At 24.1% G+C, this 21,324-nt stretch overlaps 1 long non-coding RNA gene and 1 pseudogene across 1 annotated transcript; one reads left to right on the forward strand and one right to left on the reverse strand.

Annotated features, from left to right (window-relative positions):
• The first annotated feature begins 2,469 nt into the window (after positions 1-2,469).
• LOC126555497 (uncharacterized) lies at positions 2,470-9,671 on the forward strand. The gene is made up of 10 exons (XR_007606852.1): positions 2,470-2,630; positions 2,800-2,828; positions 2,895-3,005; positions 3,088-3,132; positions 3,198-3,300; positions 3,381-3,478; positions 3,709-3,892; positions 9,132-9,219; positions 9,273-9,393; positions 9,464-9,671. It is a non-coding gene; the product is annotated as an uncharacterized LOC126555497 (long non-coding RNA).
• A 1,896-nt stretch (positions 9,672-11,567) lies between these two features.
• Positions 11,568-16,786, reverse strand: LOC126555499 (nuclear cap-binding protein subunit 2-like; annotated as a pseudogene).
• Positions 16,787-21,324: the final 4,538 nt, after the last annotated feature.

Genomic DNA, 21,324 nt, shown 5'->3' on the forward strand with positions numbered 1-21,324 from the left:
AAGCCATATCTGATGGTTTATGACAAAATTTTTTTTTTTATAAATATTTTAATTTTGTGTCCTTATTATTTAAATTTATGTATACTAATGGCGTATGCAAGGAGAGTGGGCTAACGGGCTTAAGCACCTCTCCCTACGGACTGAATTATTATTTTTTGTATTATTATGCTTAATATACGTAAAAATGGGAAAGTATCATTAATCCCATGACAACAGAGTAATTATTTATTTCCCCTCCCTCACATAAAAAACTTGCATGCACCACATTGCATTATAAAACATCGTAGGTCTTTTAAATTAACAAGTTGACATCGATGGTTAGGTTAGGTTAGGTTATGCAATATCAATGTGTATATAGGTACCTATACTAGCTTTAGGACCGGACGAAGAACGTTAACTATACGATGAGCAGCCCAATATGTGACAGGTATTTACATTAAATTTAACGGGAACGAAAATATAAAACGCAAACAAATAACTCAACTTAATGGCGACTACCTAGTATTTTATTATTAAAATCATTTATAACGCGTTTTACCCATTATATTTAAGAAGACGCTATACTCGCATGTGTTATCTTTGTCTTATTCAGGCGTAACATAGTTAAAAACTGTTTTACGTGAGACAACTTTACTCCTTCGATATTTAAAAATACATTAGGTATATATCATATTATTTAATAAGCATTGTTGTTTTAGTCTCATATGGACCCTTTATTACGAATACAGATATATTTTATAATAAATAGCTCTTGGTACATAATATGTACCCTGCTTATTCGAAAATATATATATATGTAATATAATGTATAATATAATATATTTCATGTAGTGTCTAAGTATTATGTTCATACTGTAGTTCAGCATACACTGACTATACATTTTTATAATACTATAGCAACTAATATGTCTTGTGTAGTATAGTCGGTATACAAAGTTAGTCGTTGATTTATATTACGCCTTATAACACTATTGTACATCGTTTAATTATACTTATTAGTTATTATTATATTATATATTATGTCCGTATTATTTACCATCAGATTCTGTATATCTGTGTACTTCAACATAATAAAAAAAAATGTATTGAAACATAAGTAGGTACACAGTAAAAAATTAATTAAGCTTGTAACTTTCATCGCCCGTCTAGATGCCCCATCGGCCCCTAGGGTGCGATATTACCCACTTCGGTTAAACGCTGGGTTATACGTTTCACATTTCTTTAACCGTTGTATTTTGTTTCTAAAATATATGCAATGAGTTTTTGTCAATGACAGATAATGAAAATAATATACGATCTCGTTATTATCTTATTTGTTTTTTTTTTTATTTATTACTTTATTATTATAAATATTACTAATAAAAAATCATACATACAAAAAAAAAACTTAGCCTGAAAATACACAACTATACACAAAAAATTACAGTTTGAATTTGAATAGAAATAGAAATAGTTGTTTTCTTGTTTAATGAAAACTGAACATCATAGTTGGTTACCTATTTTTAATATTATTTTAATTAACGTTAAGTGAATCTAAAGTTACGAAATGGAACGTAATCAATAATTATATTGTATCATATTATCGTATTGCTATAAATGTAATATTTAATAATAATACCTATTCATTTACCAATTTCGTAAATATTATAATTAAAATTATTCACTTGTGTTCTTTCTTAATAGCTATTAGCATGTCTAACGTATAGTACGTACTGTCTTAAGCTATAACTTTTTTGTTTCGTACTTATTTTGTTAAACATTTAAAAACTACTCATACTTTCTTAGTACGCCATAGAAAAATTTTTCGAAGCTTTCGAAATAACGGAAGTCATATACAATAGCTATTTATTATAGCTATGGAAATAACTAATAAGTAGGTATTCAGAAAGCAAAAAAAACCATCGTTCAATATTATCAACAAATAAATGTCTCGATTTTGGAAAAAAGGTGAAATTGCGTTATCCTCAAGTTTTATATAATAATGTTGCAAGTATTTTTTTTTTAGAAATTTAATTTTGGTTTTTTTTTTGTAGTTTTTGTACAATGTAGAGTCATTTTTCTCAAATTTTAAATTTTAAAGAAAATTTGTATAACATCAAAAAAAATAATTTTATTTTTATTATTGTGGGGTTTGTAGTGTTATACATTGATAAAATAAGTCACACGCCTATCGTAGATGCTTATCGAACGTTACGCTTATCGAATATTGAGAATATTTTTAATACAATTTTTTTTATTTATTTTATTATATTATATTATTTTACTTTTTAATTTATTTTTAATAATTGTATGCTTTAAATCTAAATGTACATACTATTGTCTATTGTTTATTTATATTATTTTATTAATATTATAATTCATATTATTTTAAATTACAATAATATTAGGTACACCCATATCAATAATAACAATTATTATTATAAATACATTTTTTTCACTTATTTTATTAGACTTATTAGATAATTTTTAAGTATACATTTTTTGAAGTTTTTAGGGCATTTTTGCATTTTTTTTAGGGCATTTTTGTGTGTTTTTTAGGTCATCAACATCCTAACTCTACTGATCATTATATCTTAAATAATGGTTCTGCTAAATGTAAATTTGCTATATTGTACTTATAAGACAGATGGGTGAGTGTCATTTAGTGATTACACTACTTTTACTTGTTTTATTAGGCATATTTAAATATAATTATGTTTATTTATTTTTTATATCATTTGAAAATAATATTTAATTAATTTATATATTTTTAATAATCGATAATATATTTATTAAAAAAATTTAAAATTCAATTTTCAGATTAAAATAGTTGAAGAAGAAGAGAAAATGTAAGTTTGAAATAATATGTTTGACTTGTAAAATTTTATTTTTTAATTTTTTATATTGTTTTATAGAATACTGGAAGATCGGGTTGGCAGACGGTTATCAACCATTAAAATGAATGATTATAAGATGTTGAATTCATATGAATTCATTAATGATATTCTTATAGACTTTTATTTAAAGTAAGTGATTTCAATTCAAATTTTATAAATAATAGTTATGCGTTATACCTATTATGAAAAATAATGTTTTTTTGTACTATAGTAATTGGTATACTAAAAAATTAAGTTAGGAAGATAGAGAACGAACGTATGTATTTAGTACACACTTTTATACTACTCTGACAAAATCATTTAATGCCTCTCATTATCCAGCACACTACACAGCATCACAGATAAGACACGGAAAAGTAAGAAAATGGACGAAAAATGTAGACATATTCCAGAAAGATTTTGTTTTTATACCTGTGAATGAAAAGTAAGAATTAGGTAACATAACTTTAATCATCTGTTTTAAATAAAACTTAAAATTATTATCAAATTAATTATTATTTTTAGTAAACATTGGTTTTTAGCGGTAATTTGTTTTCCGTACCTATCAGGTAAAGTTAATATGAGAGATGGAACTCCAGTAAATGAACCTTATGATGATGCTGGTAAATATTTACAATTTAAATATATTATAATTTTTTATATTTCATTTTACAATTATGAAATTAAATAAATCCTCTTAAAAGCATGATGTGAAATGTATACAAAAACTCTGAGTTTTATAGTATTCGTTTAGTTTTAAATATTTATGTGTTGATTAGTATGAGTATATACTTCTATTACAATATTTTAATCCGAGGTGATTGACAAATAATGTGTACTAAATAAATTATAGGTGGATATCCATGGCCACGCATTACATATTCTGCTGTTCGTGATCGTAGTGAAGCTGACTCTAATGATGAAGATCTTTGTTTGTTTGATATGGCATCAAGAGTAAGAATTTTTTTACTAATAATCCAACGCAAAGCGCCCTAGGGGAAGACCTCGGCAACGATGGCGGAATAGAGTCAATGCAGGTATATAAGAGTGGCGGACAGAGCAGTAAACTTCGAGACTGCTATTGACCGTGACAGGTGGAGGGGCTTAGTAAAAACTGTAAAAGACCTTAATGGCCCAAAAAGCAAAAAAAAAAAAAGTAATAATAAAAATTCTCTAATATATTTTTTTAATTAAAACTTAAATCATACCTTATTTACTACTAAATTCATACAAAGAAAAGTGTTTATACATTTTGTTTAATCAAAATTATTTAATATTACTAAATTGACCATAGTGTATAAATTATATTAAAAAACACTATTTTAAAATTAAAAAATTAAGACTACACTAATTCCATTTGTAAATTTTAAAATTTAAATAACATGCATAATGATTATTTTTATAGTTTAAAAATACTACAAAAATCATCCATACAATACTTAGTGAATAGAATTATATATAATACAACAAAACTTTTATTTTAACATATTACACTACTAAAACATTAAATATTATTAGTGAAAATATTGTACATATTTAAAAACATTTGCTTTTGCTACATAATTATACTATGATAATTTACTTGTTAAAACAATTATGTATTAATAATGATAAGTTTATTTTTTCAGACTTATAAAACTAGGTTTAAAAATTATTTTAGTAAAAAACAAAATAAAAGTAAATGTTTGTTATAATAAAAAAAAATTGACATGAAATCTGATGTATTTTTTTTTTTTTAGATTAAATTAAATAAATCATTTATATTTATTTAGTTTACAACACTTTGTCTTTATTTCTAAAGTTATACCTAATAGACAAAAAAACCTTTATTTTATAGTTGTACATTTTCTCATCTCCACAGTTTTAAAATGTTATAAGTTCTATAGAATTTTGGAGTAGGTGAATGTATTTTAATTAGTCTAATAATACAGTCATCACAATCATCATTAGTTTTTAAAACGGCAATTTGTAATAAATTGATTTTCAATGGATCCGGGATCCTTATTTTTATCCAATAACGTCGTCTTACTAATTCAATTAATTTATATTCTTCCAAGTCATTAAAATTGCTACCTGTGCGAATTGATATGATACTTGGTGTATAGCATTTATCAAGTGCATAGTCAACATATATATATACATGACTTATAACAGTTTCATTTCTAAACTGAATATTAATTAAATGTGGAAATGTGCCACATGATTTCCAGTATGTATTTTTATTGTTACCTGATAATAGGCGCACGCCATGACCTAAAAAAAAACAAAATAATGATTTTAGTTTTTAATGTATCTAGTTAATTTATTTAAATTTGAGGTTCTCAAACTTTTTTTTGCGTACCACTTAGCTATATTATCAATCAGTCGCGTACCACTAATGACTAATTACAGAAGGATCCAAATTGTACAATAAAATACTTTACTTTTTAATTAAATACATTTATTTTAAATAATAAGGCAGTACAATATTACAATGTAATTATTTTTATTTTATTGGTTTTTTAGATAAAGTATAAATTTAATAATAAATCTTCAGTGAGGTCAGAATCAAATATTTATTTTTAATATTTCGTTCTACCACCATACGGCCTTTTGAGTACCACTAGTGGAACGTGTACCACAGTTTGAGAAGCACTGATTTAAATATAAATATATATAAACCAATTATTGATGTTGTGCAACACTCACTATTATTATTTTGAAAAACCATAGATTTAAAATGTTTAAACATTATTCAATTTCTCTAATGCTATTAATACTTTTAATTTATATGTTCCTAAATATAATATTGCAAGCAAAAAAATTTTACAAATTGGATTTTTTATTAACTTATTAACCTGTAGTCATTAGTGCATCATTTCATACATATACATATTCTGTAGCAATAAGAAAAATACATAAAACTCAAACCAAAATTAGTGATATTATTATTTTTAATACGAGTATCATAATAGAAGTTGTAAAGTAAAATAAAATTAAAAAATTAAGATTTATCTGTCAATAATGCATGTAATATCAGTCTTATAAACATGGCTAATTTTTATTCAGTAAAATTAATTTTGTGTATTTAGCTTAAATATTAAAGTGAAATGATCAATTATCAATCTTAAGGGTAAGAATCTTATTTTTTTTCTCTCGTAGTTTTTAATTATATTTTATTTTTTAAGTGAATTATGAGTAAATTACATATTATTATTTACAAATTCTCATAATTCAATTTAAAATTTAAACATTCTAAAAAACTGACTATAGAATATAGATAATGTTCTTATCTTTGATAATAGATATATAATCATTACTTTTACTTATGCTTGCACATTGTAGATTGAAAACATAGTATGTAGTATAGACCAAGAAAACAGTTTTGTAGATTAGCTCTAATGGATACAGTGCCGTAACTAAAAGGGATGCTAGAGGTGCAAAAAACCCCCAAGCCCCAAATTTATTCATAATAATAGGACTGTGAGCTGTGTCTTAAACTATTTGGAATTTTTTTTATAAAATATTATTGTGGTTATAAGTTATTATATACCTAGTACCTACATCTTATCAGAATGAATATTTTTTTAATTTTAGGAGCATTATTATTCAATAATGCTAATATAATAATAACAATTTTGTATAAAGTGTATTTAGAAATTAAATAATTTATGTAATTTATATTGATTATTAGATTAAAAGGAAAAGAATTACTTGAAAGAACAGAAACTAATCCATAGCTAAAAAAAAAAAAATTATTTTAATATCTAATATTTTCCAATATCTTTTATTTTTATTTTATATTAAAAGAACCTTAATAATAAAATCTAATTAAATACTGCCTTCTTTTCCTACACAATTCCACATATTATTAGACACTATATAAAATTGTTTTAAACGTCAAGAACTGCAAGATTAGAATTAATATTAGTTTATAAAATGTTATTGTAATTATTGAATACAATTTATTAATTATAATTTATTTGAATAAATTATTTATTAAATTCCTATGTTTTATATATTAATATTAAATATTAATTAGCATTAGGACTAATTGACCAGATTTTTCATAAAATAGTATTATATTATTTTATAAAAAATATAAGTTAATAAATACGTTGAAACAATTAAAACCATAATTGTTAATATAGGTAATACAAAAATTCTAAATATAATCATAAAAAAAATATAATTTCAAATTGTAGGGAGCTGAATTAATAAATATCACCAATATTATATTCTTAACCATTATATTTTTAATTTTGTTATGTAGTGACAGCTGATGGTTTATTTCCTTTTTAGTAGTATGAGATAGAAAAATCAATTACTATTTTAGGAACTTCAATTAACTTTGCTCCATCTATGTAAAATAATGTATATAAATACTAACAGAAAGTGCTATTTTTTTAAGAATCTATTAGGTATTTATGTCCTTGACTACATGGGCCCTATAATATTTGCTTGCACCCCCACTAATATACACCAAGTGTTGGCATTGATTGGATATTTATAAAAAATAGCTAATGGAAATGGCTATACCAGTGCATGATATTATTAAAATTTAAATTAAAATTTTGAAACCTATAGCCAAATCAAAAAAGAAAAAAATTAAATTTAAATAACTAATGAATCGCAACTTAGACATTTCAAACTATTTTTGAATAAAAAAAAAATTAAAATTAAATCTGGTTTAAATTCATTGTTTATAGCATCTTATACATCAGTGTGCATAAGTGTAAATGAGTATTTTCAATACTTGAAATTGTAAAAACCAAATATAGATCTATGATAAACCAACAAAAACTATATCATTTGATTTATCTGTTTGTTTAAGAAGATATTTAATTTATAAACAAAGATAAAATTTTTGATATTTTATTATATTCCATCGATAAATTTAAAAAAAGACACGTCTATTTACACCATAATTTTTAACAATAAGTATTATTAGTGTTGATTACTTTTTATTAATAAGGCATTATGGTATATTTTATTTAGGTATACCTACATTTATAATTTTAAAGTAATACGTCATTGGTTTTTAGTTTACACTGATTATGGGCTCATTACAAAATTAGGTATAGCGCAAAGGCCCTAATAATCAAAACTTTACCTGCGGGGGTTCAACCCCCCCCCCCCCGAAATTTTGAAATTAATTTTATACTATATTAAATTACCAATAATATATTATAATAAAATTTTGGACACGATTTTTTTTTAGCTTAATCCTCCGCTCCCTGAAATTAATTTCCAATTATGGCCTTGCCAACAATTATGAGCTAGAATTACAGTGATTGCAAAAGTAAAGCACAACAATAATAATATAATGTAGTATTACTTACCGGGTATCCATGAAGATACTGACCATGTCGCTTTTGAACCCACCTCGCGTTCCTTCCCAGCACGTATATCCTTCATCTGGTCGATCGGACAGTAGATCCGGGGGGGAGACGAATCTTTCTCGCTTTCGTCCTGACTCAACATTTTTGGTCAAACACGTATAGCGTTTTTTTAATCACAAACGAAATCGAAGCACACCAAAGTACCTAAAAAAAATAACAATACACAGTAGACAGTAGATTTTTAGACAATAAGCCAATCACTACGACAAGTTTTATTTTAATACTTACCTAGGTCTTGTTATAATCACTAGTTACTTTTTTATCGCCAATAACACCCACGGATCACACAGATTAATTTTTTAGGCTATATAAATTACTAAGATACCATATGGTTTAAGGTTTGACTATAACCTTACAATATAATATTATTGTTTTGTACGCGTTGGTTTGGCTAAATCACTGCAACTGCGACTGTACTTGAACACTGTGGTTGAACGAATGTATTAAACGTACGATCCTCGGGTAGTTTCGATAGTTTCCAAGGAGGTTCGGACGTACGTGTGTGTTGATAAACATGCACGTACACGGGAACGGTCCAATGGAAACTCACTTTTACGCATTCAAAACGAGATAACCACCAAATCAGTGGAGCCAACTTAGCAAACGTCGTCATCGCGCATCTTACGCACCAAACCTAACATTTTTTAGGTTATATAACATAACTATCGTTTGTGAATTAGTGTAAACCACATGGAAATTAAAGTTATTAATTTATTAGTAATAATTATTAAGTGACAAACCTACGCCGACTTGTTTATTTGTATCGTGGCCGTTAGGTTTATTTTGAATACGTTTTTACTTAATCTAAAAGCTACAAAATGGTATAAAATATTTGTTTATTGCTTTTATTAAATGTAAAATATTGATATCATTTCCATATTGTATTTTATTACAGTTGCACACCATATTGTTGGTCCAACCGGGAATTGATCCGGAAACAAGAATATGTATCAGTTACAATTCTCTTGAAGAATGCATGAATGGTAAAATAATTCCTTTACTTTGTGAATAAAAATTTAATATTTTACTATTTTAGGAATTTGTGGGTTCTATGAAGCATGTCTGATGAACTTAAATCCAACTGTCACAACTTTTACGTATGAAATAATTCAGCTGTTTGATTTTCTTGACAATCTAACACATATTTCATGTCTTGTGTATGTAAAAAATATTATATTACATTCAAGTCATATATTTCCGATTTTATAAATTATATATTATGTTTAGGTATCAACCAGATACCATGATGTATGTCCAATTAGACAAACAAATGATAAAAGTGGAGTTATTTATCCAATTGGGATGTCAAACTAATCAACGTCCATAAACATTATGAGTATAATGAAATGTTTAATTATAATATTATGAGGCTGTTTTTTCCATAAGCAATGTACAAGTTATTCTTTGTTATTTGTCAAATATTCCAAATCTCAGAAAAGGAATCTACTTAATAAAATTAATATTTAAATATTTAATTTTATATTTATTTTTTGTGTTTCAATATAAGAAATTGTTGTATGTATTATATGTATCTAAATTCCTCCAAGTTTTTTTTTTTTATTTATTAAAAAAGAAAATATTACAAAATTATTGTTTTCTGATTTTAAAACCTAGTATTTAATATTTTATAAGCAGTGGTTTGTATTTAAAAAGTAATGTCATATAATTAGAGTTATGGATAAACAATAGCATATTATCTCACGGCTATTCCAAATACTATTAAATGATGTACTATGTAGAAGTATGGTTAATTTAAGAGGACGCTTCACCAGCATGGGTTGTCTCCATCTTTCAAAAGTACAACATAGTTAAAACCGTTTCATACAGGTAAGGACCACTCAGGCGAAGTCCAAGTTAATCAACCAAATTTTTTACACTAGAAAGAGATTTTAGATTGCAATATCGTACTTATTTTTGATATCAGAATTACAAAAAAATTTATTCAAGTTTACAAAACACAAAAATAACAGATTTTGAAAAAAACGATAAGAACCTTTTTTTTGTAGTTCTGATTTCAAAAATATAAGAGCGGTGTTGCAGAGTATAAAATATCTTTCTAGTTATACTGATATATAAAATTAAATTAATATATATTATATAGTATTTAATACTATAAAGAAGTTTAAATAATCAAATAGACCAGTAAAATGACAACTCTGTAGAAATTACTGCACCAAATCTTAATTGTGTTTATTTGACATAAAAATGATGATATAAGAAATAGTGAAACACGTTAAGTAGTTAGGGCGATTGATTATAAGTACTGGTTTAAATACTAATTAAGTTTTGTTAATAAAACACTCAATATTGATCTCATACATTTGAAACTTTTACACATTAGATTCATAGTTTCATTTAACATGATAATAACACTATATATATATATGATATACATATATCCAATAGAGATTTTCAAAAAAATAAAAAACCCTTATTTCATATCATAATTATGTGCAGTTTATTGTGCACACACAATTTTAATTTTGAATTGGTAATGATTCATTCAATTTTCATCACACACAGACACCAGTGTTGGACAAAGCTTAATTTGATTAATGATAAACGATACAATAACAATTTTAAGTTATTAACAAGGTTAATAATTTTTATAGTATAGGTATTACTTCAAAGTATATGAATTTAAAGAAAAATATTTTATGTTAAGTAACTTTCCCATTACTGTTATAAGCTAAATAAATAAAATGAACGAAAAATAAAATTACTACAGTAATACCGAGTGAAATTTCAAAAGAAATGATTTACTGAGATTTATAAATTTTTTATATTTGGTACAAATTAAATAAAAATTGAAGACAAATTTCCTTAAAAAAAACTTTAATTATATTTAAACTTGAAAAAAATACCGTAGTACAATTACATACCAAAATTCTGTTTTTCACAATCTCGGTTGTTGTAAAAATAAAAATTAACATATATACATATTTTATAATTATATTTAAATGAAAAATTAACAATCACATTAAATGCATATTGATTTATAAAGTTTGTGTCAATATAACTTATTATAACAAACAAAATATATTAAATTTTAGAAACAAAATCAAAAAAAAAAACAAATTAAATTACTCCTGCTTTAAAAAAAAATATATTTTCAAAGGTCTCAGTAGGAAAACACAAATATAGTTATAATTTTATAAATAATACTTTCTTATTAGATGGTAAATACAAAAAAATATTAAACGACAGAATAAAATATTTATAAAACAAAAATAAACAAATTAAACAAACAATTGAATATAGTTACTGAAAAAAAAAAATAATGCTCCTTATAATAAATCATTTGTCTCTTCTAAGTACCTTAAGTGTGAATTTATCTGAAAAATTGTTAAAGATTGATTATTTATTGGAATATACTAGATATTGTGGAATTTTTCATAAAAGTGTATGCCACTAAGATTTTCTACTATACTAATTTGTAAATAAATATCATCATATACTCATTAATTCATAAACGAAATGGCAAATAAAGCAAATTGTAGTTTCAATTATTTTTAATAAATCAACTTGAAGTTCATTTTTTTTTTTTTTTTTTTTTTTTTATTGTAAAATAAAAACATTATATTTAAATAAAAATATTAATCAAAGTTGTAAATGTTTAATTACTCATAACTTAATTTTAAATTAAATAATACTATTAATACATTAAACTATTTTATCAAACTATGTAAACAAAATTTTAAAATATATTATAAAATTATTATTTACTATTTTATAAAGGTTTATCATAAAGATAATTATATATTATTGCAGATACAATAAATACAAATTAAATTAAATATTGCATATTGTATAGGTATTAAGTATATTTATGTCAGCCCTAGCCAGTTAAGCTTTTTAAATTGACTCACAAAACGTAATGTTTTAGTTTTGAACTTCAAAGAATCCTATAGAATCCAAGTTATATAAAATTTAATAAAAAAAAAAATAATAGAATGATAAATAAGACATTTGAAGAAAGTTATTTTAACAAATCAAAGTAATATGAACAATTCATCTTTCATTTTAACAAAGGATACTTGGTTTAATAATTATAACTAGAGAGCGGATTTCTAGGCAATTGCATAGAATTATATTCCTTTTTACTTTTTCGGAGTTTTGTCAGTTATCTTCAAGAGTCATAACAATTTGAATCTAATGGTGAATTTTTTTTCACATTTCAGCATATTTTTACAAAATTCGAAATGTATTGGATATTAAAACAAAAATTTAAAAAAAATTGTATAAAATCACATTTTGTCAAGCAGAAATATCAAAAATAATTTTTTTGTCATTAAATAATAACTAGAGCGCGGATTTATATGCAATTGCTTATTATTTTCTTTTTCACATTTTTAGACTTTTTTCAGTTATCTTTACAAATCATAATAATTTGAATCTAATAGTAAAATTGTAGTTGTATATTTCTGTATATTTTTCCAAAATTTGAAATAAATTGCATATTAAAATGAAAACTTTTTTTTACTTAGTTTATTTAAGTAATTAATTATTGTATGCTGTTTAATTTGTGAATTTTATACAAATGAAAAAAAAAATTTTTCTTGCATATTTTTATGATTTTTACTTCATATTATATGACATATTTTGATACTTTTTAGTGCATAACAATTTGTGCTCTAATTATAACTATAAATGTTAAACTTATTAAAAATAAAATCCAAAAAAAGGTAATAATACTAAATCAATAAATATAAATTATTAACTAATAAAGACCAATAATTGAATGCAGTTTAAAACAATCATATTATTAAGAATATTTTATTAAAAAAACATTTAATACTAGTAGATGCCAAACTTACAAAGTAATTTATAGTTAAAAATGCAAATATTTTGTTAAGTATTAAAAATTGTACAATGTACATACTCAATGAAGCAAAATCCACCAGGAGTTAATTTATGTTTATCTAATCCCATGATAATTGTTTTTATTTTTCCTGCCTTTGAAAATAGTTTATGGATATCTTCTTCAGTTGAAAGCAAATTTAAATGTCCAACATACACAGTAGTTGATTCTCCGGGTTTTTTTGAATATTCTATGCGAGTACCCTACAATTGAAATATAATTAATGGGCAATATTATTTAATTAAAAAAAATTAATCAAATTTTTGTGTTTGAAGTACATTAGCTCTTTCAGTAATCAACAAGAATCTATAGAAATAGACTAAGCAAATTATACATTTTAATAATAAAACACAATTAATTACACAATTATTACAACAAATTTATATTTACAAAGTATAAATAATCATAATTTGTTAGTCCTGAAATATATTTTTACAAATCATACTAAAAATGAATAACTTGTTTTCAAATAAGAATAGTATCTTTATAGCTCCATTAATATATAAGTATAATATTTGTAGATACATACCTGAAATTTATGATCAAAATATTGTCGACCGACATAGTTCAAATTACGTTTAGCAGGTGATATATATAACTTGGTAAGTGTCTCTTTAATTTCCAAATTAAGTGCATCATTAATGTTCACCTTAAAGAACAAGATCGTTACAAAGTTTTTTATTATTTATTAAACAAAATATTAAAATTAAAAAATTTTACTAATTCTTTTTCAGTTTATCAAATTAATATTTTTTAAAATAAAATATATTTGCTCCATTCTCCATTAATAATTCATTATAATATCATAAACATTTTGATCTAATATTCAAGTATTATAAAAGAAAATTCCTAATAAAGCTAATACTGTAATACAAAGTGTATTAATACATTTTTTTCAAATTCTTCAAATTAGGTAATTAAAAAAAAAAAAATATACTTAACATAAACTACTCCCCTAAAAAGTGTCTGTACATTAGAATTAAATATTTAATAAAACTATCAAACAATATATTTAAAAATAATAAATGTGTTAAAAGGTATATACATTTGAGACACTTTTTAAGATGACTTTTTTAAATTCTAAACGAAGTGATGATTTTATAAAGATAAGCATAACTTGTCGAAATAATTCTTCAATTTCAAACTTTGGGGATGATTTTCGATCGCAAAGAGAATATTCTTGGTGCATTATAGATGTAAAAAGTAAACATTTTCTAACAGTTTTCAAAAAATTGAAAAAAAAAATGACGGAAAAACCAATTTTTGACAAAATCTATTTTTTATAAGGTTGTAACTTAAAAACTAGTCACTGTAAATACTTGAAATTTTCACCAAATTATATTAGTGGTATCTAAATACAGTTAAATTTTCAAAATGTTTTGGCTTTTTGAGTTATTTATAGAAAACTAAAATGTTCGATTTTTCTAGGTATTTTTTTTTTTTTTTTGAATTGTCGATAAAAAAATGTTGGTTGCTCAAAAAAATAATACAAGGAACCTTATGAGTTGTTCTTATTGAAGTTAAAAAAAAATCATAAATCATTGGTCACAATTTTTTTTATAAGCGTTTATAATTCAAATTTTTACAATATGTAAAATATTTATTATACGTCAAAATCACGAAAATGTACAAGTAATTTTGTAGGTAGTTGAAAAATGATAAAAACTTTTGTCTCTCTATCTAACGTTAAAAAATTTAAAACTAAATTTTTTATAAGTTTTCCTTCAAATAGCTTTAGAGAAAACTCAAAACATCATTATAGGAAAAGTGTTAAGTGCATTTGAATTTTAAATTTTTACAAAATCGAGTAACGATAACGATTTATCTCCAAACGAATTTAAATATATGTTATAGGTAATTCAAAAAGTATAAGTCGTAGATACTTGAAAATTCAACCAGTTATTTAGATTGACATTTTCTTCACATTATAAAATTTTAAAAATAATTCGCTTATTTCAATGCTATTTATAGACATTTAAAATATTTTTTATTTTTTTATAAATATCGATAAAATTTTTTTGCTGGGTCAAAATACTTGTAAATTTAGTATAAAGTTCCTCATAAGTTAGTCTTATAATGATTCAAAAATTATAAGAATACATAGGCAAAAATTTTTTTTTTGGCATTTGAAATTCAAATATTGACGAAAATTCGTCAAAATCATGAATATTTGTAAATTATTTTGTAGATATAATTCATGAAAATTTTTGTAAATGTAGCTAAGAGTTGAAAATGTAATATAAAATTTTCCATAAGTTTGGTTTACAATAATTATAAAAGAATTTATATTCTGGTGGATTCGATCCATAAAAACATAAACCACCATTTTCACCCCTTACTGGAAATTATATCATAATATGCTAATAAATCATCTACATTCAGAATCGTTTTTTGTATATACATTTAATACAATGGTACCTCTTTTGGATTCAAATTTAATATATCCATTATAATGATTTATTATACAGCACAGCATTACTAGCTTGAACACTCTTTAATTTTAATTTTTTTTTTTGACCCAAGTATTATGAGGTACCTAACAAAAGTATAAAAAAATAACATCAAATACAATTTAATTAAACATAAAATAAGATTGTAATACACCACTAAATATTTAACTATCTAATGTTATCATTTTATTTATTTTATAATTATTACGTGCAAAAGTCTAAATATACAAAGGCATATTATATTATATTATTTAAAGGTATGTACATTGTACATAGCAACATTTAAGTGGAAATGTATTAAAATAAAATAATCAATTTAAAATAGGAATGACGAATCCTTTTATTGATGCTTTATCAATTATCATCATCCCAGTCCCAGTGAGAGGTTTGTTTCTCAAGTAATTAGTTGAGCAGAGTGGAACATCAAAACAAGAAATATTGTGGGTGTTTCGAATTAGTATCTTTAAAGTAAGAGGATGTGATAGTTTGAATTCCCGGGCTATTCTTTTAAAAAATAAAACCTAAAACCTTAAACACTTTACGTGAGATTTTGTCAATGTGAAACCAAGAATAAAGAGATGTAATTATTTTAATGTTTATTTATATTTCAAGTGCTTAAATTGTGAAAAAGATATCACTAAAAATAAAAAAAATTTCACAGTATTCTTATAAATATTTTTGATTAATAACTATTTCACACAGTTGTTAGGAATAAACAGCACATTTTAAATGTGTACATCTAATACCATCAACTGGTAAACTGGTAACTAATCTTTTTTTATATACCATAATGTTCTAAGTCAATTTTCATGTGTGAAACCTAAAGAATCCTTTTTAATAATAATATTATATGAATAGGTTCCAGTTTTGAAATATTAATACCTAAATAATACTATGTTATTTGTCAAATTTAAAAATGTATAACATATTTTACTTATTAATATGCTAAATGTTTATAATGGGTCATACTATTTTAATTAAAATATACAATGTTTATACTGGACACACAATTAATATTCATTTAGTATCTACTCATATTTAAAATATTAAAAACAAGTAAAAATTGAATTATCATTACTAGTGAATAAATATAATTTTCATGCCTTTGAATTATTATTCACATAATTGGAAATATTATTGCTTAGTGAATACTTAGTTTCCACTAATTCATTTCGCAAATGGGGGGGGGGGTCTATAAACTGCACACCACCGTATGGATTCATTACAATTGGAAGGCATATTATTGACAAATTATAACACAATAAAATACAAATATCTCAAAAATTAGGTTTATTAGTAGTTAAAAAACAAAATAATTAGTTTAACTTGTGAAAACGAAAATAAATATATTAGAAAATCACTAGTAACGGATAATAGTAATAACTTGGCCATTTAGGTACCTTTTTATTAGATACCATTTTTTTTTTTCTAATTTTACTGTATTACCAAAAACATTAGTGCTATATAGTGTGTTACTAATATACAATTAATATGCATTATTTGGAAGACTTCAATTAATTTTCTACCAAAATATCAAATATTTTTAAGTAATTTAAAAATAAAATCATATGATTGTCCTAATTGTCATATTTTAATACAGGTACTTGTACACATTAGTCTATGTAGATTGGAAATTATAATATCAATGCAAAGCAAAACTGATAAATACATAATGAAGCGTTTTTTTAGTTACAAGTTCTGAAAATAATAAAAAATTGATTCAAGAAGCAATTGAAGATCCTCCACTAAAAATGTTGTTATTATTATTTATTAAGATATTTGTTATTTTACATTAAATTAATACAAATTACAAAATTAACAAAAGTGATTTAACTAATTTTCATTTGTTTTTATTTATTAATTATTATGTAAGTACCTAGTACCCAATTAAAATATACTTAAATTTAAAAATTTGAAATAATTTGCTTTATAAAGTATGGATATTCACAGATAGAATGTCATACAGTAAATACTTAAATTATAATTTAACTTTTGTCTATTGACTTTTGATAATTATAATTTAAATTTAAGTGATAATTATTATTTTTATATTAAAGCATAAATAATATTAATATTTAATTTAAAAATGTGATTTACTTATTTTGTATAATATGTTAATCCATTAACATATAATAATATTTTTTACACACAAAAAAAACACTATATTGTTAGGTCAGATTATGATACACTTGTTTTAAAATTATTAAAAAAAATTTATCTTTTTTTTATCTAGATAAAAAAGTATCTAGGTATCTTTATCTTTATCTGGATGAATATGAGTTTAGTCATCTTTCATCTCTACTTAGATACTTTTGAGTTGCATCATCTTTATCTTTATCTAGATAAAAAAATACTCATCTAATCCGAACACTGGTGAGAATCAAAGATGTTTAAGCAGGTACCCATGATTTATATATAAATGAACCTTCAACCACTGGTCAATAGTAAAGACACCGAAAAAATCATTATCCAAACGCACTATGAGTAGCAGTCTCAAACAATCATCAAAACTTAGAAAATCATCTACTACTACTATCTCTAATATATTTTGAATTTGTCTTCATTTATTTTTTGTAAAAATATTTAAATAAATTAAATACACCACATTCGTCAAATGTTAGATAAATACTACACTTAAATTCACAATAAATTTAGAACTATAATTTTTAAATACTCAAACATCGATTTAATATTTATTATGAATTTAGTAACTTAGTAATTATTGTTCGTGTCTTCGTGATATGAAATTATAAAAGTAAGTAAACACTCTAATTCACTACTGGTTGTGAAGTGAATGTTTGTAAATGTGTAATATAAAATAGGTAGGTATTATATGCATTTGCGTATATAGATAGGTAAGTCAAAACTTAAATTCAAATGTTTACTATGATTTTTTTGTCAAATAAGTATTAGTATAGGTAATTTGTATAATTAATTAGTATAGGTAATAAATATTCATTAGAATTTTAATATTTATAAATATGTGTATAATGCAATTACAGACCATTTGGCCGAAAAATAAATAAAATTATATAAATACCTAATCCAAATGATAGTAGTATAAATTATACTCTCATTGCATAGCGTAATAATCTTCATTAATAGGCTTTTCTATATAATATAAAGCCTACATCAAATACAAAAAACACACATACACGTAGTATAGGGACGCCCACAAAGTAGTAGCTAACTAGGTGCAAAATAATTTTAGTGTCAATATAAGGTACCGAGGGCGGAGGGAGTGAGGCTTCGCTAAATTTATAGGAAGTCTTTACACATCAACGATCAGTATGACAAGATGTATTTAAAACATAATTCTATTTTTTTATTAGTTCTAAGAAAATGTATTTTCTTTTTTACATTATGTGCGTTATCAATCGCTGAAGAGCAAAGCACACCACTTAAGGCTCAATCCAAACGTGTCCAATGATTTCTTTTAATTTCTATTCGAAAAATTCTTTATTTTCATACCTTAGTCGATAAATATTAATCAACCCTAAATTATACGTTTATAATACTTTATGTATATTGTACCCACAATATGTATATTCACTAATATATCGTAACAAGTAGCTCGAACATATACCCATGACAACACACCACAGGCAGCGGTAAATATAATATATGGACATATGGTTAATGAGATTAATAACAATATCATTAGTGAGTCCAAAACAATTAATGTAAGGGTTAATAGACGCTTGATAAGTTCATTTGTGACTGCATTTACGTCAATACTTAAGTACGACAGTTACCTTAATAGGTACCGTTTAGTTTTTACTATTTTTGCCATAATCATGGTCGTAAATAATTAATAATTAACCGTGGAGGAATTTTAATACTTTATTATTTACTCGAAAAATAAACTATTAAAAAATATTTTCTCAGTTGGTGCATTTCCCAACACACGCATTAAAAATTTATAGTGTAATATGACTTTCCTCGACATAAGCATTAAGCAACCCGAATCCGGAGCTGTTGCGTCAATAATTTCTAATAAAAGGTAGCTCGAGTAATTAACTTAAAAAAATAACTGCACACGCAGCGCACTTGTTACAACTAATTAAAAATAAATATTCGATGATTAACTCAAAATCCAACGATAGAATAAAATAAAAGAAACCGAATTCGCGTATACGACTTGGATGAATTACACACAATATTTGACAACAGTAAAATAAGCGTCGTAGAATATTATTGAAAACTCCACGACCTCCGCACATGTAATGAATAACGTTCGTCATTGGCCATTGCAGCGAACGCGCTCGCAATTTATCGGCGACTAGGTACCTAACTTTAGACCTAATCACAGATATGCAATAGCCACAAACTAAGATTATATTATACGGTATATTTTAGTTCGTGGTAATAAAGATAATTCCACAGTTAGACGGGAAGACAATGCCCCTTAAAATTATTTTCGCGCGGACCGTTAAATATAAAAATACGAATAATCACAAATACCTACTAACTTATATCAAAATCTTATACCTATAGATAGTTGTGTTGTTTTTTTTTTTTATCTTTTATTGACCAAGGTTTTCAGATATAACATTAAAATTGGCTATGTATATAATATATATTATATACTTAGATTGAAATATTGATGTATTCTTAACTATTGCACATTTGCACGTTAATAGATTGATATTAGATTGTAAAGTTTCCATATTTTATTTTAGAATTCGTAACGAGCTAATTTGGTGTGATCTTAACATTTTGAAAAGTGCGAAGTTGCGATAGTGAACACTCTCGAGTTCACGTAACCAAATATACCACAACTACAATATTGCCAATCACTCGTTACTTAGAGTTAACGCTTTCTGTGATCTAAATTATTGTTAACTTTCTTCGAATCAAATTTTTCTTTTAATAAACACCAACTATGTAGTAGGTATATAATATATTATTAATACGTTTTTTTTTAATACTCAGCTTCGAGTCACTACCGTCGCGCTGGATATAAAATGTTAATACTTTTCATTTGTGATACACAAGATAGGTATATAAAATAAAAAAATAAAAATAAGATCAGTTTTTAGTTATTAAAAAATCAATTGTATCCAAAGCTACAGTAACCCTTTCGGTGCCTGACTATTATATTTTTTGTAACCAATAATAGGCAATGGAAACCATATTATATATGTAAAATATACAGGGTGATTATTTAATCTAAAATAGTCATTATTTTAAAATCTTATTAATGTTTTTGAAAATATGTTTTTTTCGTATAATTTACAGACAAAATAAAACAACATATTTAAAAAAAACTATTTTTGGTTGTTACTATATTTTGTAGATTTTTACTTTTTTGAATGACAAAAAATATATTTTTGGAGTATTTAGAAATATAAAAATCGAAATTCGGACGAATAGTTTATAAGTTATAACTTTGTAGCTTGTAAGTATTTAAATTTTAGGTAACAGAAATGATATAGTACGTGGATACTACGCAGTTCGCAAAATGCATCGGTCTACTACTCTGATCACCTTAACTATAAATACTTACAATTAATTATAATTCATAAACTACTCGTCTAAATTTCGATTTTATAATACATTTAAATACTTTAAAAATATTTCGCTTCAGAATATGAATTTAAAAATGAATGTATTGTCATTCAAAAAAGTAAAAACGTACATAATTATATAAATATAATATATAATATAGATTATAATGTTTTTTTTTTATTTCGACTGCAACGTGCTCTGATACTTATATTAAATGTAATATATAAATTATTACATACCATAGCCAACAATAACCTAAACATTGG

Source organism: Aphis gossypii, unplaced genomic scaffold, assembly GCF_020184175.1.
Source record: "Aphis gossypii isolate Hap1 unplaced genomic scaffold, ASM2018417v2 Contig00885, whole genome shotgun sequence".
NCBI classification, from domain to species: Eukaryota; Metazoa; Arthropoda; class Insecta; order Hemiptera; family Aphididae; genus Aphis; species Aphis gossypii.